Raw genomic sequence first — 26,516 nt, 5'->3', positions numbered from 1 at the left:
ATACTGTATTTGTAAAAAATATATATATATTTTAATGCAAAAATGAGCAATATTAATAATATGCTTTGTCATGTATAAAACAAAGCTTCAGAAGGAGGCTGTTTTTTCTTTACATATAATACAGGAAAACTGCACTTTTTTGGAATTTTGCGCTTCACCCACAATCCTTATGTGAAACATGAGCACACATGTCTTTCCCTTTTCTGTGCGTTCTAAAGACAGAATAACGGTTAGCATGAGGGCGCCAACAACGCACGTCATGGGACACACTGATTTAGACTATAAAGCCCTCTAAAAAAAACAACAACAAGGTTTTATGGTTTTATATACAGCACATGCTGTGACCATGCGCAACAGGTACATTCATGATAATATGTAATACTTACAGTATTTTGCCGTATTTTGATCATTTTAAACATTATCGGAACTTCTTTCCTGGGTGCATTGATTTCACATCTAATGCTACTTCCATACGTGTGTGTCTGTTTGCTACTACTAATCATGGCAGACATTGTGAGAGCCGCCAACGACGACTACTTTTGGACAAATGAGGACCCAGAACGTTATCTTTTTGAGCCTGAATATACTTAGGATGAGCTACAGGTTTTAGAAGCTGAGCCCACAAGAAGAGAGAGTGAAACTTCATAGCAGATGGAGGGCAAGTCATTACACCGCTATGACTTGGTGGTGTAAATGTGGAGCTTGGCGAGGAGGGCATTGCTCCAAGAGCCTGCATCGCAACGAACAAAGAATAGTTAGCGCTAACAAACCATGCAGTGATAGAAACTTTTTTCCACCTACCCAAAATAAACTGGAAAAGACGCGCCAGACCAGCTGGACCAGACAGACAACTGCCCATCGGGTAAGTCACCATGATATTGAATCTGATACATGGAGAACATAGCACATGATATCACAACACAGTCCATCTAGTCGTGTATAAACAAAACATGGAATGGGGTCTAATACTTTACAGATAATTTGGTTGTCTATTCGTAGTTGTTCATATGCTTGTTCTTGTTTCCTAGTCAGTGCAGACTGGTGTCCTATCACATAGTTTTGGAGTGGGCCTGTTACCTCTCGGTAAGTGGCATGAGGCGCTGTGTCATTGCTCCAGAAAATAGTTCTTTGTGTTAGCTGCTACAAAAACATTGTCGCTGTAGCTTGGTTTATATACACGTCAGTTATGTAAATAGAACATTTGTTGGTGTTTTTTGGAGGGTTTTTATTTAGGGATTTATAGTCAAAATAGGTATGTCCCATTATGTGAATTGTTAGCTCACACATGCTAGCTGACATAGGATATATGGCCTTCACGGCGGAAATAACAAGATTAATGTGTTTTGGTGTCATGAGCATTTTAAAAGAACAAATAAATGTCTATATACTGTGTGTCACAATTCGAGTTAAACTTGTCCATTAGGCCAAAATAAAATGATTGCCATGATTGCGATTCATGGCTTTCACTCACTGCTGTTTCGTGTACACTTGTGCACGTCCACACAAGCAGCCTTAATGATGCAACCTAAAATTTGGAGTCATTGTGTAGTTTTGCTAGGCTTTACTTTGCTGACAACATAACTAATGTGCATGCGTGTGTGTTATGTGTGGCGTGGGTTGCAATGTCGGAGTAGAAAAGAACATTCAAAAGTTAGCACCCCCGTGCAGTACCGAATCAAGGCAGACAGCACTTTTAATGTATTCTAAGGCTAATACTATCTTAATATTTTAAGTCAATTGACCTCCTTTGAATAAATAATTCCCGGAATAAATGGTAAAATGAAATTACTGTGACGGTGATACAGTCTGGCTTCAGTACATAAGAGCGGCAAGAGCATTTTTAAAGCCACCAAATGGAATTTCAGCTGGACTTTCTAATTGCACCAGAAGACAGCGACTACATCCTTGATAGGATTAGCCATCAAAAGATTCATCCATTTTTCTGTCTGTTCTCCTCCAGGGCCGTGATTGGATAAAAGGCAAAAAAAAAAAGTTGCCCGCCCTGTTGTCATTACCAATCCAGCACAGACAGATCTATTTTTATTTCATATAATGAGGAAGGATGAAATGAAAGTTGGTTAATTCTGCCTTGATCCTTCTTGAAAGGCTTGTAGAGGTTGTACTCCTGTGTAAAGAGGGAGAGGGGCATCTAATAGTTTCTTTAATGTGTACTTTAATTACAGCCTTTACACCAAGACCTTGTTTTAAAAAAATGAAAAGAAGAACGCGTGCTAATATCATCCATCATGTAATTTGCAATGGATGAAATCATGTTTGCACAGAATTTTTATGAGGGTGCTGTTACGCTCGCAGTAAAATGGGAAGACATGCTGGGTGAATCATCAGAGGGTCTGGAAAAACAACATGATGATTTTGTGCATTTTTCTGAAACCAATACAAATCTCCCGCTCTATAATTTTTCATTCACAAGCTCTGTTGACTTCAAATATAAAATATACCACATTTGTAATTTGCATATAAGATAGGTGAAATTACTGTTACAATTTTGCTTTGTGGGAGGTAAATTTGGAAGTGGAGTACTTTGATGCTCTGATGGAGCGTTGTCCTTCATAAAGATTATGGCCTTCCTGAATGCTGTAGACTTCTTGCTGCAACACTACTTGATGAATGTATTTCCAGAAATCCATCTCATACATTATTTTCAGTCCATCTTCAGCCCCCCAAAAATCCTACTAGTTAATACTTTCAGCCTCTTTTTTACCTTGGCTATGTCTCTGAGCACTTGACATCTACTTCTGGACAGTCGGCTTAAGGTGGCAGTCGTGGAAAATGTTGGCACTGGAGGATAATGGGTTCCAGGCAGTTTCACATATAATTCTCCTCAAGTCTTCCCTAGGTTATTTGCAGCAAAGTGTTAGATTATCTGGTGGTCACGTCTCAATAGTTTCTATTTCAAGAGTGTCGCATCCATCTGAAAGCCATTTTAAAATGTTTCACTTTTCATTTTCAGCTAAATCCATGTATTGTCCCATTTTACCTCACACAAATGTATATCACCTGACAATGTGTCAATAAAATAAGCCAGGGGTGTCCAATTTTTTTCCATCGAGGGCCATATACTGAAAAATGAAAGGACGCAAATGCCACTTTAATATTTTGGAAACCAACACATATAGATATGCTAAGAAGTTATATATATTTCTGCATCTCAGCTTTGTGGTATAAGTGAAAAAGTGTACTATTAGTATTAACTTCGGTCTTTACTCTTTTTTTCCCTATTTTTTCAGGGGTTCTTTTTCATTTTCCAAATGTTTCAACTTTCTTAACCTGCGTACATTTCTTTTCGTAATATTATTTTGTTCCCATAGTATTTTGACTCTATTTTCCTGATAATATAACATGCTTTTCCGAAATGACAACTTTATTTTATTTTGTTTGTGTCTCCTAATATTACGACTTCAAAAAACATATATATTTTTTTAATAGTTTAACTTGGCCGAGTGGTTAGCATGTTGGCCACACAGTCAGGAGATCGAGAAGACCTGGGTTCGAATCTCCGCTTGGGCATCTCTGTTCTCCCCGTGCGTGTGTGGGTTTTCTCCGGGTACTCCGGTTTCCTCCCACATTCCAAAAACATGCATGTTAGGTTAATTGGCGACTCTAAATTGTCCATAGGTATGAATGTGAGTGTGAATGGTTGTTTGTCTATATGTGCCCTGCCATCGGCTGGCGATCAGTCCAGGATGTACCCCACCTCTCGCCCGAAGTCAGCTGGGAGCGCCAGCATACCCCCGCGTCTCTAATGAGGATAACGGCATAGAAAATGGATGGATGGATAGTTCAACTTTATGCTTCTGAAATGACATTTTCCCTTATAGCATTACAAGTTTACTCCCATAAAACTGTTAGAATTCAAATTATTTTCTTAATATTTTGACTTAATTCTCGTAAAATTACAGCTGTCTATCATTTCTGCTGTTGTTTTTTTTTTTAATTTCCAACTATTTCAACTTTCTTCTTGTAATTATGACTTTATTTACATAATATTTTGACTTTATACTCACAACATTATCCATTTTTCCGCAACCTAATTTTCTAAAATGTACACCTTCATTCGTCATTTTGTTTGTTTTTCATAATATTATGATATTTAAAAAATAACTTTTTTCTTTAATAGTTCAAGTTTATGCTACTAAAATGGCATAATTTTTTCTCATAATATTAAAATATTATTCTAATGAATAATAATAATATTAATGTAATGACTTTTTGTCATTAGATTACAACTTTTTTTCTCTTAATAGTTTGACTTTATTCTTGTAAAATTACCACTGTTTTTTCCATTTTTGCAGGGGTTTTTTTCTTGTTAAATACTATTTTTAGAATGTGCCAATAAAAAAACATCTGTCGGCTGCGTATGACCCTCGGGCCACACTTTACTAATAATACGCCGTCTATGTCACCTGAGAAACTCACACATGGCAACAAATGCACCTACCCAAGTCACTGAACCCGTGAGTCCACGTCAGGTTCACGATTCACTTGAGCCACCAATCACAGAGTGCATGCGCGGAAACTCCCAGGTTGTCCTGCATTGAATTACCCCAGCACTTCTCAAATAGTGGGTCAGGTCCCCCTGGGGGGCGCGGTGGACTGTCAGGAGGGGCGTGAGAGGCAGGGAGGACTTTCAATGTTAGTGCAGACCTACGAATGTGTCTGAATTTGTCATACTCAGCATGGAATTTGACTCTTAAAATACACTTGTACGCTTCACTGCTCTGCATTTTGTTGCATTTCACTGGTTTCAGTTTTAGCTCAGTCTGTACAATTCAGGTAAATAAATATGAGCAATTTCTCAATAGCATTTAAAATCGGGGGAGATTGCAGAAACATTTCTGTCCTTCAGTGGGGGCATGACATAAAATAATTGACAACCACTGAATTACGTCAATCAAGTTAACGCTGCCTACTTTGGAAATAAAATGATTGACTGGTCAATACATGACCATCTCTAAAAAACAGAAGTATAGTGTGGTGTAGTGAGGACTGTGTGTTGAGCTCCAACATGCTAGTATTTCTTAGGTGTTTGGGCAAGTGCATTTCAGCGTTGCCATGTTCAACCCAGATTCCCACAGTAGTTGTACAAAGACTGAACTCTGCTAAGCTTCCACTCGACACCATTGTATGGGAGCTCAGACGCTCTGTACTTTGCCACCAGTGAAGTCAGTTCACCAAGGCAGCAAAATAAAAGTTATAAAGGAGCAGCTCAGCCTCACAAAGCACAGGCAGGCAAACGTGAGCTGGCTTTAAAACGGAAAAATGAAAAGCAAAAAAAGGGCCAAGCTTATTGGAAAGCTCATTAACAAAAGAAGCTCATATGGATACCCCAGACAATCAGCATAAACCAGAAGTGGAAGCCAGCCTGTGACGCTCAGGAGGAGGGCCTCACGGAAACGATGTCTCACAAAGAATGGGAGAGAAATGTCGCAGGGATTGAAGAAGACTGAAGAAGACTCTCTTTGAGACATGGATAAAAGTGGAAGAAGAGTACAAGGAACATAATATGAGGAATTCACACTTTGAATTCTTTGTGCATTTCACTCTGGCAATGGCGGACCGCAGCCCGAGTCCAGGCCCAGACGCCGTCCTATAAGGACCTGGACCTATAGTCAAGAAATTATTTAAGAAGTCTTTAACGATGTGGCTAATTTATGGCTAAAGGAACTACAGTTCCCACGGTGCTTAATAGAAGCAACATCATATGTTTTGAAGTCTTATGCAGCGATCGTGTTTTGATCTGATAAATCTTAAGTAAGCTCGATCAAGTGTAGAATTACTACAGCTTTTGCTTGGACTGCATCTCACCGAAGCTAACGAGTGACGTTGGGAACATCGAGTGTAGGTAGGATTGCAAGGTTTATAGTTTGTCTTTCTGTGTAAATATCCCATGTTACAACGTGAACACTTGCAGCTTATAGACAAGTGAGGCATCTTCATGTACATTTTTTTTTATCTTTAAAGGGATAGTTTTGATTTTTTGAGATGAAGTTGGATGACATCCCCATCGGCAGTGTAGTGCATCAACAGTGACTTTTCGCTCACTTCGTCCTGTGAGCCAACCTCTGGTCAGTTTTTGGTATTGAAGAAAGTAGTTGTGGCTAGTTGGTGGGGTCAGAAAAATAAGGCATTTTGCTTCTCAAAACAATGTGCATTCAAAAGAGTAATACATTTGCATCACAAAACCGTTTGTCGCGAAGAAGTCAGACCTCACAGTAGCTTGCCGTTACTTTCTCTCCCTTTGCGTCACTGCGCGCTGCCGCTGCGCGACCGTGAGGTCTAACTTTTTTGTGATTGTGATTGGTTTTGTTTTGTGATGCAAATGTATTACTCTTTTTAACACACAGCGTTTTGAGAAGCCAAAGCTTTACTTTTCTGAAACCACCAACTAGCCGGAAATACTTTTTTCAACACCAACAACTGACTGGAACTCGGCTCACGGGATGAAGTGGGGGGAAAGTCACTGTTGATGAACAACACTGGTGATGGGGATGTCACACAATTTAATTCCAAAAAATCCAAACTATCCCTTTAAATTTGTTGGGTGTGGCTTATATTCAGGCTCAATGGTCCAGAATTTATGGTATTTTAAGTTTTTATGGGGTGTCTCTATTTTGACCACCGCATGCTTTTTAGACTTTACAGTAGTGATTGATCAGATCAGGAAATCCACAGACCAATTGCATGCAAGTTAGGTTATCACACATGATGCTGCTCAGCCACTCAAACAGCCAATCAAATCCGTGCGTAGGTGCTAAACATTGCAACTCTAAATAAAGAGACAGAAGAAAGAGGAGCGAAGCGAGATATAGAGGGAAAGAAGAGAGAAACGACTGATAGATGTGAAGAGAGGACAAAGAGATGCGTGATGCGGGGAAATAAGACAGATAGGAAGCGCGAGTACGAGAGCGCGGTTGGTCCTCTTTAAGAAGAGAAAAGTGAACAGCAAAAATAGAGCTTTCAGCCCAGAATGGACAGACTCATTTATGCTCATTCTTCCCTCAGGAAGCACAAAACCAGTTTGTCTGATATGCTCAGACACCGTGGCACTCATGAAAAGTGGCCGCCTGGCAGACTGGGCTCACCAGGGGGTCAGTGGCAAATAATCTATGCCTCTCTTATCAGTAAAAAAAAAAACAACTTGATAATATTTTATTTAATTCATTAATTATTTTCTTTTTTCCAATTTTTTCAATTACTATGATTTTTAATATTTTTTTATGCACACACACATATAAATGTTTGTGTGTGTTCATTATTTTGTTCTTTCATTGTCTAATATGCATAACTACATAATCATCATGACTACACTGGGTTCTCTACTTACGAACATCCCACTTGCGGACATTCGGAGATACGAACGCAATCTGACTGGTCTATATTTCCATGTATTTTGTCGAAAATTGCGATATTTTGTCATTTGAATTTGTTTGAAAATGGCGCTCTACGGTGCTACCGTATCATCAACGAGGAGAAGAAAAGGAAGACCATACAAACTTCCACTGAAAGCTTCTTCAAACGTAGTTCTGCTACTCCTGCCCCGTCGTCACCAAGTGACTCGCCACCATTGCCTACACCTTCGTCGCCAATTCCTTCCACCTCAGTAGTTTCCTCTGAACTACGTCTTTTAGAAGAGTCTAACGACGACGACGATTTGTCCTTTTTTCAATAACTCCTCCTCCTCCTTCACCAACGACGTATGCTCGTCCACTCCTCTTCAAAGGTAAATAACATTTATCATTACGTATTATTATATCACTTTTATTATTGTTTTTTTCATTAATTATCCTCGTTTAATATTACTACTGCATCCAAACTCATATTTACATACATACGCATATACTGTATATGTATACACATACATGTAGTACCGATATCATTGGTAATATTACCTTTTGTTCGACTTACGCACAAATCGACTTGCGAACGGTCGTCTGGAACCAATTTTGTTTGTAAGTTTGGAACCTAGTGTATTAGTATTCATCACTATCTTGCAGAGGTGTGGACTTGAGTCACAATTATGATGACTTTGGACTCGTCTTGACAATATCATCAAACTCCACTTGGACTTTGACATCAACTCCACGGGACCTGACTCGGACTTTGTTTCATGACTTGAAAATACTTCAGTGATTTTCAGTGGGTGTGTTTGTGTCAGCATTCGAAATATCAGTGACCATCGTCACATCATTTCCAGCAAGACAGTACATTTTCCCACGGAATCTAGTAGACTGAATGCGTCTATTAACGTCCAATCAGGTTTGTGAACAAACACGAGTGTGGCTTACATTTCTGTGAGCGCCAGACTACTGGAGAGTGGTACGGAGTTATTCACATTCGCATGCGTCCACAAACACAAAGTTAATTAGGTATCATCTACATCTTGAACGTCTTCAGAAATTCATTTGTCTTTGTACTGGTTTACACTGACTAAATTCTTGCAAAAGACTGACTTTCTCTCACCGCTGTTATCTTGTGTTTTTCCACCATAATTGAATAATTATTTTTGCCAGTATACAGTCCACTTTTCATTTAGTAATACATCTGCCGACAATACACAATCCTCCCATCCTCTTGTGCACCATTGTTTCTTGTCCTGTGTCCTACAGTATGTGTTGTGTCTGTGACCTCCTATCTTCTGTGAATATGCACTTTATGTGTCCATCACTGCTGTAAGTACAAGTAAAAAAAAAGTGGCATAGAAACACCACTACACTGCAAATTATTTGCCACTTGTCAAGATTTAAAATCTTATTTCTAGACACATTAGATATTTATTTTAGTTTTAAGGGCTATTTACTCATTGACTTTATAGCAGGGGTCACCAACGTTTTTGCTTGCGCGAGCTACTTTTACAAAATGAAAATGGCCAAGAGCTACTCATTTTTGTAACATTTATTTTCAGAGCTTATTTTAAATCCAAACAAAGCGAATATGCTTCTTTTACCAGAACATTAACAAAATGCTGGTGTTCACAACCCACATTTTGTATTTCAGAATGCATTTCTTTCTACTGTTCTTTCATTATTAACTGAAAACCTGAATGAAAAGCAGGCTTGCGGGCACCTCATGTGGTCGTGGGGGGCTACCTGGTGCCCCCGGGCACCACGTTGGTGACCCCTGCTTTACAGTATAACCTCAATTTTAGAATGAGGATTTTTTGTCTGGTTTAGTTAAGAAATGTTCAAATTGAGCAAATAACTCTCAAAATAAGTTATTTTGGTTTTCCCAACAAATAACATCTTGTTTAAAGATTCTGCCACATCCACAGGATGCTTAATTTAGGAACTGCTAAACAACAATGTTTATTAAACAGAAAGGTAATGACATACCGTAAACAGTTTTTGATGACGAATACAGACAAACGACTAAACCTCAGCTTGAGCTCTCTGGGCAATAATATCACACAAGCTATATTTTGTTGGCACAAACACAGTTTCCCTGAACTTCGCAGACAAACAGGAAGTATAATCAATGCACTGCAAAAACTGAATTTCAAGAAAGTAAAAAACGTCCAATTTTAAGCAAGCATTTTTTTTCTAAAAAGAAAAAAATATCTTGTCAAGCAATTTTCACTTGAGAAAAACAATCTTATATTAACAGAGTATAGCTAGCCAATTCTTATGAAGACATTTTTTGCCAGAAATTAGTTATTTTTTTCTAATAACAAGCTAAAATCCGTATTTGGATTATTCTTCAACAACAGATAAATACATATTTGTCTTAAATTAAGAATAAAACTGGTTTCTATACTTTCTAAATTCAAAATCAGACTCACAAACAGAAATACATCTACACAAGTCCCATTTTAAGCAACCATTTCTTTAAGATTTGTTGATTTCGGACCAATGATTTATAATATTAAATCTAGTCCTAAAATCTGTGCAAATGTGTGCAATTATTAAACTTGATTCAAGAAAATACAGGGTCAGGCAAAATGATCTGACACATTTGTAGGTTAAATAAAAGGCAAATAAAGTAAAGAAACAAAGAAGTGTTTTTATTTTCGAAAAGTACATATAATGCCATTTTTTTCATATAATGCCATTTTGCTTTGTTTCTTTATAATGCCATTGTTGTTCGTTTCTTTTTCAATTGCTGCCATGAATTGGACTGGTGAGCATCGCGCTTTCATTGTGGAAACGTTCATCAAAACAAACGAATCTGTAACTGCAACACAACGAGCGTTCCGTTTGCACTTCGATCTTGGTAGACATGATCCCGTACCAGCTCGAAACACCATCTTGTTATGGGTTACCAACTTCAGAGCTACTGGATCTGCATTGAGTGTGTGGACAATCATGGATCCCATTTGACTGATTCAATTTTTAAAACAAAATGAAACAGAATGGCATTATATGTACTTTTCAAAAATAAAAACACTTTCTTGTTTCTTTACTTTATTTGCCTTTTATTTAACCTACAAATGTGTCAGATCATTTTGCCTGACCCTGTATTACTCTCTTTTATCTAGTTTGTAAATCTAAGAACTAGTGAATTTGCGAACAAATCATGCCAAAAAAGAATTCTGATCGTGTTTATGGCAATAGGTTTTTCTAAATAAAGTGAATTTTAGAGATGGAATCAAAAGTTCCATCCATATAATTTGCTTCGAGCTTGTTGAAAAGCTCAGACTGGTGAAGAAGTAACCAACATAACAAGAAGTTACGTTACCTGCACAGTGGACGAGTGGATAGCGCATTGACCCCCCCGATCGGGCAACCTGGGTTCCCTGTTCGAACACATACGTGCGGAACCCGCACACTCAACCCGTGGGTGTTCTCTGTGTACTCCACTTCAATGACGAGATCTCTGTGTATTCCACATTCTCACAATATGCAGGGTAGGTTAAGTGGAGACCAGAGGTGTGAATGGTTGTGTGTCTTTAGGAAAATCCAAGGCCCTGCTTATTTTTCGAGACATAGAAATCTTAATATAATTTTAAATATTTTTTCCTAATATCTAGTATGTTTATCTTATATTTGCTAAGCCCTTTTTTGCGTTTCAGATGGATTTAGGCTTATTTCAAGATCTGTCAACAGCTTTATTATTTTACACTAGTAAAACTTAAAATATTATTAAATAATAACATCAAAAAATAATAATATTCTTTTTTTTATGATTATTTTTAATACACTTGCAAACATAAAAAAAATATATATAAACGTTTTTCATGTTGTCATCATGGTGTGTTGGGTGCAGAATTTTCGGGAGCGAAATTAATTTATTCCATTTTGCAATAAGGCTTTAAACTATCAAAATGTGAGAAAAAGGAAGTGCTGTGTATACTTTCCAGATGCACTGTAATGTACATATTTTCTAGTACTGTGTCTGACCCGTCCCATCCATTTAACAATGTAAGTGAGTACCGTAAGGAAAGAAGACAAAGTGGATTTGGGTGCGTGTTTCCATGTAGCTGTGATTTGCAAAACAGTTTTAATGAAACTTAATTCATGTGTAGCATTGCTCTAAATGCTAAGAACATAATTACAGAAAATAACATAATTACATAGCATATTTACCTTCTTTGCTACTCAATGTGTTTTCTCTGGGAAGAGAGAAGAGAAAGTAGCAGTAGAGTAAGGATGCGACAGGCGGACATTGTGCACGGTGCCTCCATTCTGCAAGGTGGTTAAGCATATCAGAGGTTGGCAAGACTGCACTGGGCAGCGGCTGGAGTTTAAAGATGTGCCACTCTGTCAGACACACAGATGCAACATAATGAGTCGTTGTCTGCTGGAATTTTGTCCAAAGCCCATACTTCTCTCCCCGTGCACTTGACTGTTGCGCCCACATTTGCGTCTGTCTTGCTCTTTCCTCATTGTGTTGTGTCTGTGTGTTTACACTTGTTTCTGCCCTGTATTTCTCCATGCATGTGCTTGTTACCATTTGAGGAATGCCACTGGCATAATATTCAAATAAGGAATTGACTTTTACTTGTAGCATATTTTATGAAATAGATTTTAATAAGGTCAGGTTACACAAAAGAGCACAAAGGACAACATTTGTAAAGGTCACAGACATGGGTAGCGAGGTCTCAGCGTGAAGCTCAGTAGGGGAAAAGGCAGAATAATGTGACAGTTGGTACAATGAGGTGGGGGGAAAGAACATAAGAGTTGCCAAAATTTAGCAATTATTTGAATGGGTTTAATGACTGAGTCATTTTAAAGGCGTACACAAGGCGCTTTGGATTTATTCAAGGACCTTTCAGTTGTCACAATGTTTAGAAATGGAACAACATACACGTGGATATTTGAAGTATGGGAAAAACACAAACTGCAAAGGAAATATGAGAATCATTCTGAAATGTGCATTCATTTCCTCTTCATCATTACTTATCTATCCCCTTCCAAAAGTAAAATAATGGGTGTACAATTCGATTTAATCAGTATCCCCTTGATATGTTCAAAATAATTTCTTTTGTGCAGTGATAACAGAAAGGGTACTCGGACTGCTTTGCGAATTTAGTTAACAGCACCAGAAGCCCCTTTACAGTGGGGGGATGTTTTCTACAAGACTGAAATTTGTTCTGAATGATCTTCTGGCTAGTTATCTTTCTTCAAAGAGAAATGTGAAGCTTGATAATAACGTTTCAAGACCGCATGGGTCAAAACTTGGATACTAAGATGATGCTGAAAGGTTGAATTATCGAAATCGCAGTGAACAGAGTGAATATTTAAATACTTCCTATATGCGGTGTACATTTTAACAGTGTTCACTTTTTCTGTCCTCTCTTTAGCTCTTCCTACATAACAACAGCTACAGTTGGAGTTGAAGTGCAGAGGGTCCAAACCCACAAACAATACAATGTGTTATCATCAGCTACAGCGGCATCCGCTGGCTGGCTTGGCCCATGTGCAGACCCAACACGGCTGGATGGAGTGGAGAGATAGGCCAGTATGATAGAGCCCAGGGCTAAAAAGAAGTGTTGCATGGTGTTGTCTTAGTTATGCATCAGAGAACTGGAAGCAGCTCTCCAATTACCTCGCTGTCTCTCACATTCTGCCAGTCCGCCGATTCAGTCAAACATGTAAAGTATACATACTGGACTGAAAAGTGCAGTCTGGTGGGCGGTCTGTTCTGCATCCTTATGGCATAGCTACGCTTTTTTTCTGGTGGACAGTGATAATGGATGATTGGAAGTGAGGTTTAAGAGAAGAAAGTGTGAAACTGATTGAGACATAAAAGACTTTAAGTGTGCAATAATGCAAGGGTACGATGGAGAAAGATCAAAAGGGTTGCATTGATCGAGTCTCCCAGCAAACCGTAGGACAAGAGACAGAAGGAGGAAATGGAACAGCGATCTTTTTTTTTTCCTCGACTTAATAGTTTCCAGACGTGCACAAGCTAATGCTCGAGGAGTGTGACATACTTTGAGTTATCACCCCTTTTATCGCATCAAAATTGATCACGACCCCTACCATGCATCTACATACATTCATCTCTGATGGAAGTGGTTGTCCAAGCAACATAATGGACAAATTAGGAGAAACCCTCTGTTCTGGCAACACTCAATATTTCCCCATTAGTGTGGAAGCCTCTGGGATTAGACCTTTGCCACACATTAAAGATGTCAATACTGCTAATATTGTTTTTGGAGGTCCTCCACCTTTAAAGAGCTACAGCTTGTGCAACCAAATCGGTTTGATAAGATCTATTGAGCAGCTCTGAGACTGGCAGCAGCAATAAGACTTATCCTCTGTTTGACAGTCAAGACCCCTCCAAGTAATTCTCTCTCAGACTGTTTGGGCTTCGATGATATTGATTCATTAAGTATGGTAATACATTTGTCAGATTACAAATCTGTATGCGTTAATATTACACAGACTTTCACATACGGTTGCATTTTGGTTGTCAAATTAGCTTTTGTCAAAATGCAACGTGGGCTGAAGACTTGAGAAAAATTAAAATAGTTTTTTCTAACTTTCTAAGATATCTTATGTTTAAAAGCAAAATGAATTGATTTTTAGTAGCTACAGCGAGAGATTACGTACAGTCTGGGGTGTGCAGAAAACTCAAACATACAAACGCATTTTTTCATCGACGAAACATTTAAAAAATCTGAAATTTTCTGCCACTACCAGATGCCAAAAACCTGGTTCACGCTTTTGTGACCTCCAGGTTGGATTATGGGAACTCTCTGTTAATAGGTCTGTAAAGACCCTTCAGTTTACCAAGGTCTACTTGGTAAATAAAGTAGTGTACAATGTAAATGTTGCCAGTCATAAATAAAACACAAATAGTTAACAGGCTCTAATAGTGATGAAAGTTGGAGACCCATACAACCTGGATACTGAATTTATTCTCTTTTGAGTTAAGCAGGACAGATTTCTATTTGATAAATTTTTTTTAATTATTATTATTATTTTATTCTGTTAATTTTGTTGTCTTGAAGTGAAAAATAAATAATTAAACAATTTATTTCCTATGTATTTGTATTACTCCAAAACATGTGTCAAATTTAAATTCAGTTTTGTGTCAAACAGTACGATAATCGTTTCACACAAATAAAGGCAAAAAAGACAATTCACCCATAAGTTTATTTTTTAATAATTACCTATTTGCCAGGGGCCCTTAGTATTGTCTAAGGGCGGCCCTGGCCAATAGCACTCATCATAAAGAAATGTGATCGGTATCGGCCAATCTCACTCATGGATGATCGGTATCGGAATCGGCAGCATAAAACCCTGATCGAAGCATCTCTACTCAAAAGTCAGCTTTTTACTTAAGCACATACAGTCATGGAAAAAATGATTAGACCGTCCTTGTTTCTTCAGTTTATTGATTCATTTTAATGCCTGATACAACTAAAAGTACGTTTGTTTGGACAAATAGAATGATGATAACAAATATAACTCATAAAAGTTGAATTTAAGAGCTGATATCTACCAACTTCCATGGTTTTCTTGATCACAACCAAAATCACTTAAGTTCTTACATGAATAGCTATAGCATTGTACTGCCAAAAAATGTAACTCTTATGAGCAATTTTTCTTGTCATTGTTATATTTGTCCAAACAAAGGTACCTTTACTTGTATCAGGCATTAAAATGGACCAATAAACTGAAGAAACAAGGGTGGTCTAATCATGACTGTAGTTCGACTGACCCCTTTCTCCTGATACGCCTCCATATCCCTTGGACTAAGACAAAGTCTCTCCTGTTTTCTCAGTTGATTGACCATCTATCCGTCTACTCTATTTTTTCTATCCTAACCCAACCGGTTGACACAGATGGCCGCTCCATAGAGCCTGGGTCCTGTTCAAGGTTTCTTCCCCAAAGGGTGTTTCCTTGCCTTGCCTACTCATTTGGGGTTCAGTTGGCTTCTCTTTTCGTCTATGAGGAGCGTGACCATAGACCAAGGTCATGTGTAAAGTGCCCTGAGATAACTTTTGTTGTGATTTGGCGCTATATATAAATACAATTGAATTGAATTGAAATTGAATTGCTATCTATGCACGTGCTGCTGATACACAACATGTACTTACAAGATAGTTACAAGACAAAAAATGCTGTCAACAGTCACACCATTAGCTATTGCAGAATCTAATGAGACCCAATGTAATTCAATTGTCACATTCCTCGTGCCATGGCTTGGTGCCCCTGTCTCTTTTTGTTTGTCTTCCTCCCAGATCCCATGTCCCTGGCTGGAGGGGGAGCTGCTGAACGCACCTGAGTGTGATTGCCCACGCCTTCTACTTAGGCTGACTGCGGACATCTGGGGAACGCCGGATTATTACTCTCAACTCCACGCTCCAGATGTGTGCTACCCTTAATCCTGTGTTTGTCAGTTTTTTCATGAGCGTTCAGCAGCACCTGCCTTCAGCCGGCATTTTTTAGTATTTCCATTTCCATGGTGTACCTTTTGTTGTCACCATCGCTTTTTGTTGTAGACTAGTTAAACAGAATAGGTTCTGTACAGTCTTACCTGCCTCCCGCCTCTGCATTCGGGGTCCAGAACCACGCCTTACCTCCACGTGACATAAATAATGATCCGGTCTATTGAGAGGTAGTCATTTCACGATATGTTTATTTTTATGACTGTGGCTGGCAGTAGTGTAAAACTGCACTGTAATATACTGAGAGATGTATCTAGTGCAGTGGAACCTCAGTTTTTGATCGCTGCATTTTTTGTGTTAAGCAGTTTGCGGTCCCTGCACACTGTTTCGGTTATTGTACAATATTGAGCGTAAAGAAGTTTTATTTTACATTGAATCTTGTGGTATTAATAAAAGCTGTGGCTGGACTACTCCCAGCATTGATTGTTTAATCAGCCATTTTGGATCACACAGCAACACCAAATCTCGCGGTACTGAGTTTACTACGATATCCTGTCAGGCACACTCATTTGGCAAACTCAAATGAGGATGTTACACAAACTACACTTGAGTGCCCAAATAAAGAATCCCACTAGTTGGTGACTCAGTCTTGTCTTGTCTCGTCTTGTCAGTTGTAATACAGTCCAACTGTGCTCGTAACGTGTTTTTATGACAAAAGGTGCCTGCTAGCTTGCTATCAGCACCCATTCGGAAGTCATTGTCTTCAACTTCGTCGCCCCTTGCCACCAGTTAACGCTGTAGTTCGTTGCCAACTGATACAATTACACCACAAGTGTCTGCTTTTTGTTTAGTACAGCTGCAAAATAACCCACCAAGGGACCAAAGAAAGATGCAAGTGCTAGCACCTTTATAAAGAAGGTAAGAAACAATATTGAAGTCAAGAAAAGTCCGAGAGGCTCTCTCCTTCTGTCCTTCCTCTCCGGCCCACGCCAACAATAGTCTTCAATCAAGGTAAAAGTGACTTAAATGTCAATTTGTCCATTTCATTCACCATTGATTGGTTGGTTTAATTTATTTCAAACACGCATATGTCCGAAAAGGAGTAGGAAGAAGCAGAGCTTATTTAATCCTACCCCCTCTTCGTAGCACATCAATTGCTAATACATGTGTGTACATACAAACACTTGCATACATATATATACACCTACATCTGCACCTACACAAGTACGCACATTTTTACATATACAGTATACAGGTACACAAATGATAAAAAAAAAAAAAAAAAAAAAATTCCCTTTCTCCATTTTTTCCTCCTTCTCCTTTCCTTTTCCCTTTCTATTTATCCTGTCCTTTCTCTCCTGTTGATATCCACATCATCTTTAGTGTTGCACTGCTAGTGACGCTGGGTTTGTATACAAGAGTTCCTTTTATTAATTATGTCGAGGTTATTGCTGTGGAATGTAGTCCTTCTCTGTCTTATAGGGTGTTTCCTCCATCATCCTTATTATCATAGTAATATAATGTTTAATATGCATCCAGATCACTGATATCTTGGACAACAAGCACTCTTGCGACTCCTGGACTTCCGTTTAGTTTGATGTAGATTTTCCCGTTAGTGCTCCAAGTGTTTTGAATCTTTCCTTGCTTCCTCAGGTCTCGTGCTTTCCTGGCGATGTCGGAATTGCGTTTTGTGAGATGCTCATTCATGTAGACGTTGGTGCCTCTTAGCTTCTTTCCCTGTTTCAGCAGTGCAGTTTTGAATTCCCTGTTGGTGAACTTAATGATGACAGGTGCGGTGTTGTTCCTGCCATGGAGTGGGACGCAAGTGTCAATACTGTTGACATCGACATCCACCTCCTTCGAGTGTAGGAAGTTAGCAATCTGCTGCTTTATTGAAGGAACATCTCTTGACTTGGGTGTGATTTGGAGCCCTGTGAGGACCACATCATTCATTCGTGCCATCTGATCCATTTCGTCAATGAAGTTTTTTATTTGCTTCTTGATATTCTCCTTTGCTTCTTTCTCTTCCTCAAGGGTGGTGCGGAAGTCAGCGTTATCCTTCAATAGTGCCTTGATGTCATCTTGTAGGATGTTGATATCATTGCATAATGCTCTATTTTCTTCCCTGGGGTCTTTAGCGTCCTTAAGATCAGTACATGAGGTGGCTTCCATATGGTTTATAGCCTCGAGAGCAGTGCGCAAGGCAGCGTTATCTTCCAATAAAGCCCTGATATCATCCTGCAGAACCCTAACATCCTTGCAAAATGCTGTATTTTCTCTACGGTTTATCGCTTCCTGAAGAGCAGAGCGCAAGGCAGCATTGTCATTCAACAGTTCCTTAATATAGTCCTGCAGAGCCTTGATATCTTCCATAGGGTATTTAACCTCCTTAAGAGCAGCCCTCAAGTCTGCATTTTCATCTTGCAACTTCTTGACCTCTTTTCTTAGTTTTTTGATATACTTGCTCTGTGCTCTATTTTCTGCCATAATGTTTGTGATACCATTCCTTATCACTGCATTTGAAGCTGAATGTTTCTCTGCCATTGAATGCAGTTTCTCAATTGCTTGCATTATTTGTGGTAGAGTGATCTCTCTACCCTCGAGGAACTCCTTGGTAGCCTTCTTAAACTCTAGGTATCCTGGAAAAAGGGCTTCTATTTTTATGTCTGCATCAGAGCCTGAATCATTTTCCTCTTCGAGTTCAGAGCCAGTATCATTTTCCTTTGTGTTTGACATTGTTGCTAAGCAACCTCTTTGAACTTCAGCAGTTCGCTAACTAGCTAGACTTGCTAGTAGCAGGTATCTATACTTGTATCTGTACCTCTCGACTATCCAAGTTAAAGGAATTCAGATGGGGGATTCAGCCATCAGCACTGATCCTGTGCTCATGAAGTGTAGTCAGGAAAGCACCAAAATAGTTAAAATTTCCAGTATCATCAACAGAGCTCCTGCCATACACGTCCTTCCCTGTCAAGGGAAAAAAAAATAAATAAATAAATAAATACAATTCAAAAGGTTTTCTGCATGTAAAACTATAATTGGTCTATATTAAAACATTTGTGGATGTCTGGAATGGATGAACTGGAGTTGCATGATTTCTTATGGGAACATTTGATTCAGTTTTCACACGATTTGGTTTTAGACGAACCTTTGGAACAGATTAACAATGAAAGCTGAGGTACCGCAGTATTTCATGTGGCAAATACTGTCATGGGCCAACACAGTGCTTTCGTGCCTCACAGTCAACAGAATCGGGGGGTGTTTCTCGCCATTTCTCGCCCACATCCCAAAAACATGCATGTTGAAGACTCTAAATTGTCCATAGTGTTTGTCTACATGTGCCTGCGCCCTGTGATTGATTGCCAACCACTCCAAGATGCACCCCACCTCTCGCACAATGTCAGGTGGGTTAGACTCCAGTTCACCCGTGACCCTAATGAGGAGAAAATGGATGGAGGGAATAGTTTCATAAAACGTTTCTCTATGCAACACAATAAACTCCAATCATGCGCAATACTATCATCATTTTTCTTTCTGTTTTTATTTTAACTGTTACAATTCTTTTTATCTATAAAATAACTTATCTGTATTCAGCTATGCAGTGTATCTCTCCCGAACGCATCTTACATGGTTGTGCAATTTTATTTCGTGATTTCCGGCCAGCAGATAGCCTTTCAACAAATCAAAAAAACAATCACTTCAACTCATTTGCTTAAAGATGCAAATTGCAATGTACAACATGATGACAATTAAGACTCGGACATTTAGTTTGTCAAGCTTAAGACATGACAAGTCAGCCTTCACCACGCCAACACCAATTATTCCGAATTTAAAAACGGGTCGGGATGTGTAGTACTTGCAATGTGTACAATCTTGCGGGGGCCCCTAGTTTGTCAGTCTATGATGCAGAGATTCCTAACCCTTCCCTAGTTGTGTCCACGAAGGCCCCATTCACACGGGAACGTTTTGGGGATTTTTTTTAAAACTCTCTTGAATCTTGAATCTTGAATCTTGAATTAGTATATAGCTGCATCCAATGCATCGCTGAGTGAAAACGATGTAATACACAAGGCACACCTACAAGTGGCACTGTGAACAGGCATGCAGACGGACACACGTGACACTCCAAACCATAGAAGAAGAAAGAAGGAATGCGCATAAGTCTGTCTGTCATCTTCTGTGAGTCATTATGGAGTATAAGACAACAACATATCAGGAGACTGTCGGCTGAGGTCAGTCATGTCCATCAAAATATTCAGATATGTTAACATAGCATGTTAACGGTGGTAACTAATTAATTTAATTAATTACATTACATTTTTGGGGCCGCACGGTGGTCGGATCTCCATTGGGCATTTCTGTGTGGAGTTTGCATGTTCTCCCCGTGCGTGCGTGGGTTTTCTCCGGGTACTCCGGTTTCCAAAAACATGCATGTTAGGTTAATTGCCGACTCTAAATTGTCCATAGGTATGAATGTGAGTGTGAATGGTTGTTTGTCTATATGTGCCCTGCGATTGGCTGGCGACCAGTCCAGGGTGTACCCCACCTGTCGCCCGAAGTCAGCTGGGATAGGCTCCAGCATACCCCCGTGACCCTAATGAGGAGACGTGGCATAGAAGATGGATGCACACTACATTTTTTGGCATAATTAAAGCATACGCATCACGGCATGCCACGCCTCTCTGTTATGACAACAGACAGAGGCACAGTGTCGCGTCCCCACAGTCACACAGAGTCTGATGCTCTATATAACTTTATTCTGACCTGAACACATCAACAGCTGTGAAATTCCAACACCATATATGTACCTCCAACTCACAAACACGTCTCTAGTTTGTTATTGGTGCGACACGTCCTCATTGTCACTAGACGGCCGTGATATGCATTCACAGACACTCTGAACATCGCAACAATGTCTTTATTATGTGTGTATGTGTGGTCTAAATAAACAGAAATACAAAGAAAGCAATAAATGGATATTTGTATCACTCACTTTGTAACCCTTAACGCGGAAGTACAAATTGCTGCAATTATGTATGCTTGAAAATCCCACAAAATACACTCAAAACATGTGAATTCATCTTAAATGACGTGGTGTCTTTGAGCGCAACCCCTCATTGCTCATAATAACGCGGTTAAAGTGTGATTCAAATGTTCTGCTACTATTAACAAAACTAGTGTTAGGTAAATAGCCGTGTGCTAGCTTTTAGCTTGATTTAAAATGTCAATTCATTTGCAGCTGTTAATACGCAAACGCAAACATAATCCTGTCCTGTCATTTGTCTTTCTTTCAATAAAATAAAGTAAAAAATGGCATATTTCAGACATAGTTTCAAATGGTGATTACTCATGATTAATCGTTTTAGAAAACTGTGATTAATCTGATTAAAATTTTTAATCATTTGACAGCCCTAATAATAACAAAACAATAAATGTGGCAAATTTGGCAATTAAAATAAGACACCCACAACGCCACTGGGAAGGAAATGGCCCCCAGAGCCAATTCAAATTTACAGTAAGGCCACATCAGATTGGAATTAGCTCCAGAGTAAGTAAGCTATCTGTTCAACAGCTAGTCTCTCTGAACATCTTTAAATCTTGGTTAAAAGGTTTGGAGAAAAGCCATGGTGGTTGTAAATTTTTTGATTTAACTGTGTGATACACTGTTTTATATGTGCACACGTGAACTATTTCCTGTCTGTCGTATGTTTTTAATATGTTCACTGTTTTGTGTTGTGCTACACTTTGCCCAGGTCACTCTTATAAAATAGATTTTTTTAATCTAAACGATTTTTTTAAATAAAGGTAAAATTTTAAAAATCTGGTCTTGACACCAGAAATAGTGAGATTGTGAGTACAAATATGTCACCTTTATGTATTTTTACAGTTGTTAAAGTACTATAGGACATAGTAACATGCATTAAACTAGTAGAAAATAATGCTGACACTATTATAGTCATTCAAAAGTAACAACAAAATCACATAAATGCGAACTAAATGGTTGGACTTGTGTTTGTGTTTTTCTATGTTTATGGTTTGACTGCCTGTGTAGACTTTTATTTTGTCATGCCCATTTCCTGTGTTCGCCCTCCTGTGGCAACTTTACGTACAGACTTACGCTGGCAGCTGCCGAATTATTACCTCAGTTTCATTTGCACATGTTGCTCTACGTGTTGCTTTCGCTTCCTCGCACTTTTTGGAGGACAAAGCATATAATAAACGCACGAAATTGTTACTGATGAAGACAGGACATTTTCATTCTCCACAGATGAGGCTGAACGTGCAGCTTTGGGGCCCCCTGTTGGCTTGGGGGCCGTAGGCAGCGGTCTGGTTCGCCTAAAACAAGAAATGATCCTGTGTACAATTTAGAAGCAATGGAGATGAAAGAACAGCAATGAAACCATTCCTTCACTAGAGAGCGCCATTGCATTTCTGAAAGACTCGCAGAAATCCACAATTCATGTATGCTGGGGTCATTCTATATTACAAAAATAGAATAACCATGAATAATAAGAGAAAAAAACTCTCTTGAATCTTGAATAATCACACACTATATTTTGCAGAATCCTTGTTAAGCACAAACACACATAAAATGATGAAACAGAGACTTAAGGTACACCCACATTTTCCAAATATAGTCTCAAATCACATCAAATATATTAATATGCGTAGAAAATATACATACGCAATTTATTTGCTCAAATAAGTTGTTAAGGACTGCAAAATAGCATATTATGTATGTAAATTGTCCTAAAATGCTGGTCTGTCTGTATGCGCTGATTGGTGTGTATCCCTCGAGGGCTGACTTTTGTATCATTTTTAGTGGTAAATGAAAACAAATACTCCTGGTGAGTGTGAGAGAACGTCCTCTGGTTGCGGCATTGCTGAGGTCATATCCACTGGGATGGCCCGGCGGTGTGTGGACAGGATGAGGAATAGAGCCCTACTTTTTGAGTTAGATAAATACCTCCATTCTCCTTACAAGAGCATTCGCAGGGGACAACACAAAGACCAAAATCAGCAATACATAAGCATCAATAATTAAGCAGCCACACACACACAGTGAAGTGGTAGGGTGGGGATGGCGACCAGGGAAGGGTGGGATAAATGCTGCAAAAAGTCTTGGACGTTTTTGTTGTTGTTTTTTTTAAATACTCGGCTCAAATACAATATCAGTTTTTCTACTGTTAATGCAGCTTTATTTTTTGTTTATACTTGCAACCTCTGCCTATACCTGATATTTCTTCTCTCTATTTTTAAGTTTCCATGGGTTTTACTTTTTACTTTTTACAAAATATGGAATTATCTAACACAGTCATCGGCAACCAGCGTCGTCAGCCTCCTTGTTGTGGTTCCCTTTGCAATGCTCGATTATTTTTGAATAACCGAGTGGGAGAAATGCACGTTTTTGAAAATGTATTGTAAGACCACGAATGCATCCTGGGTGAGTTCTGACTGGTGATTGGATGAGCCCGAGGAAGGGTGGGGGGAAACGGTGTTTGGGTGCATGCGTTCGTTCAGACAGAGATGTCTTTTCCCCCAAAACAAAACATCTCAGAAGTATGCTGTATGCTTGATATGTGGCGAGAATTGCACAAACAACAAAAAACATTGAAAGACATTTTCAAAACAAGCACTTGACATTTTCTGAAAAGTACTAATTCATAGACCAACATGTGTAGCAGTGATTGAGCGTTAAAGACTGAAACGTTTAAACTGTTATGTTTTGCAACTCCAGACTACTTTTCTTTAATGGGCAAAATGTCTCTTTTGATAGTAAAGGTTGCCGACCCCTGATCTGAAATCTGAAATCTCATGCATCAGAGATTTCAGCGTTGATATTTGTCACCATTTTGGCCATTCCGAAACCTTGAAACTGTTTATGATTCACAACTCTGCATCACATTATGATTCTTTTGTTTAACGTGTTGCGTTAATTGTAAGTCAAGATCAGGGAGTCCAAACTTTTTCCACAGAGGACCGCATACTGAAAAACCAAAGGACGCGGGGCCGCATTCACTAAACCAACCTATGTAGATATACAAAGATGTTTTTTTATATTTAAAACAACAACAGCCTGCATCTCAGCTTTGTGTTATCATAACAAACGGCATTATTAGTAGGAACTTTTTCTCCTGACATTACACTTTTTTGCTGTTTTTTTTTTATTTTAACTGTAAATATTGTTCTTGTAGCCCTGCGATTGGCTGGCAAGCAGTCCAGGGTGTACCCTGCCTCTCGGAAGATGAGAAGATGAGAAATTTATATATAAATTTGAAATTTCTAAACATGCCACAAGGGGGAGAGTTGGCGCTGACCACAAAAATGAAATGTGAGCAATGACAGCAGGAAAACTGAAAAGAAAAATAGTTTAACAGGGGAAGGACGGTCAGGCAATGATGTCATCTGAGGTGGGGGGATGTGGAAGCAAAATATGTTTTGCATATAGCAATGTGAGGAAATAACCTGTGTTCCCTCTGCGGCCTCTTTGGTATGTTGCTCAGTTGTGTATTTCCATTCATGGGGCTTGGAGAGCACAGTGACCTTAGGGAGACCCTGTAATTATCCTCTGTGTCTGTGACAGGCCTGGATAATCAGTCTCACTGGGAATACTGGCACAGATCTGTGGCCGAGTGTGTCTGAGAGCTCTAATCCTCAATGAAGCACACTCACTGGTAGCACGAGTGCTCTCGACACAGCTTTTGCACACACTAGCAGGCCAGAGTGTGTAGTTGGAAGTATATAGCGCTTCTTAATTTCTTAGTTGAAGATGCTTTTCTAACACATTATAACACAAAATGCAATATGATTGTGGACATGGAAAAACCAATACTTCACTACTGCAGAAATATCCCTTTTTTTCTTTGTACCCTGTTTGCAACTGTGCCAATTAGGGAATATAGCTGAGAGGGGAACAGGAGTTGATATCTCATATTGTTCTCTCTTATTGGTACCTATTTAATTGTCATTTTCATTGTTGGAGGGTTAAATATACAATTTCAAAATCCAGACATTTTAATATCAGCTAAGCAGCCGGTAAACTATGTGTTATATGACAGTGCAGTGAGTGTTTTGTGGGTACAAAGTACAAAAGTAAAGGTTAACATGCACACTTATGCTTTGAAGTACACCAACACAGGATGTGTGCTCACACAAACACAATGGATCAACACCTCATGAATTTTTCAAAGAGGCTTCAGAAAGACGGCAATGATTTGGCACAAGCCACAAATACACACAGCTGCAAAACACACACACACACACACACACACACACACATTCACAGAAATCAGACATGAAAACACTTTTCAGCATCAATTAATGTCAGTCTAAAAGTAGACAAACACAGAGGTGGAAAAAGTCAGTCCAAATTTGGCTTGGGATCAAAGTTGGAACACCGATACCAATGTGAATGTTTTTACTCAGTGAAATCGGTGATTTTCAACATACTACAGCGACTGCCATTCAAAAGAGAGAAGCCACATTCCCAATGGAGAGCTGGGAATCAATTAGCACACTCTAAGAGGCTGTAGATTGGCTACTAGTGGATGCTAACATGCCAGACACGGTCAGACTGTCATCACTTGATTTGGAAGTAACTAAGCCCTAATTGTAGCACATTGTGCTGCAGGTACATGCAATTTACAACAGCAAGTGTATTCACTGGGGTTTTGTCACTGTAGAGCTGCTGTGTCCCTCTGGTAATGAAGGAGAAGGTAGACTTTAATGTGCTTGGCCCTTAGTGGCCCCTGTGCTGCTAACCATGCACAGTGATGGAAGCTGTGACAGTTTGATCGACAGCTGACATGAGTGACTGTGGAGTTGCCAGTCAATCCAAAACCAGAAAAGTAGCCCCAGTGTGCCTGTCTTCCTATCAAAGGAGAACTTCAAAGTTTCTTTCTTTATAGAACGGATGCCCTCTCTGCATCCTATCGACACCACATGTTCAAGAGCTGGAACTTCACAACATGGAACTATTCTTTGCAAAGTTTGAGGGGGATTGAAATGGATGTCCTGCAGGCTTGTGTCTCTCTGCGGTGTTGCTGAGTTATTAGGCAGCCTCAAGTTGGAAAAGTACGTGAGAAGGAGTTGTCGCATCTGATGAAACCCCGAAATCAGCTCAGCTAACTTTACCACCAAGGCATGATGCAACCTTGTCCATTAGCATTGTCTCAATTAATTCGTGTAAACATCCATGACATCGCAGCAGACCCCTGCCAAAGTGCAAAAACCATCGACAGATCTTTATTTTTAAAAATATTTAGTTTTTGACCAGTAATGTCCATCTTTTGAGTATGTCTCCACACACATTTAAGTGATATTAGATTATTAGATTAGAGTAGCACTCAGGCGTGCTCAGTTTCTACAATCAGCAGCATGCACTATGCTCTGATAGAATAAAGTGGTGTTTACACACATCCATTTTGCCTCCGCATTGTTCTGCAGTTCGCCGTGGCAATGCATGTCACTAAGATGGCACACCTGAAAAGGTTGAAGACTGCTGTACGCACTGTTTGCGCACTGCTTGCACACTTGAAAATGATGCGCATTGGCAAGAAATGCCACCTACCCACGCAACTTGCACTGTTTACGTCTATTGTACGACGTAGCACACGTGGCGCACATTGCCCTCGCATGGGCATGCATTGTCACCAGCACTTCCCGTATCCATGAAGCCGCCGTGGCATTGTTTGGTCCGGCTTCGTCTCACGTGACGTCA

This window comes from Dunckerocampus dactyliophorus, chromosome 3 (genome assembly GCF_027744805.1).
Source record: "Dunckerocampus dactyliophorus isolate RoL2022-P2 chromosome 3, RoL_Ddac_1.1, whole genome shotgun sequence".
NCBI lineage: Eukaryota > Metazoa > Chordata > Actinopteri > Syngnathiformes > Syngnathidae > Dunckerocampus > Dunckerocampus dactyliophorus.
Note: the sequence above shows the minus strand (reverse complement) of the source record.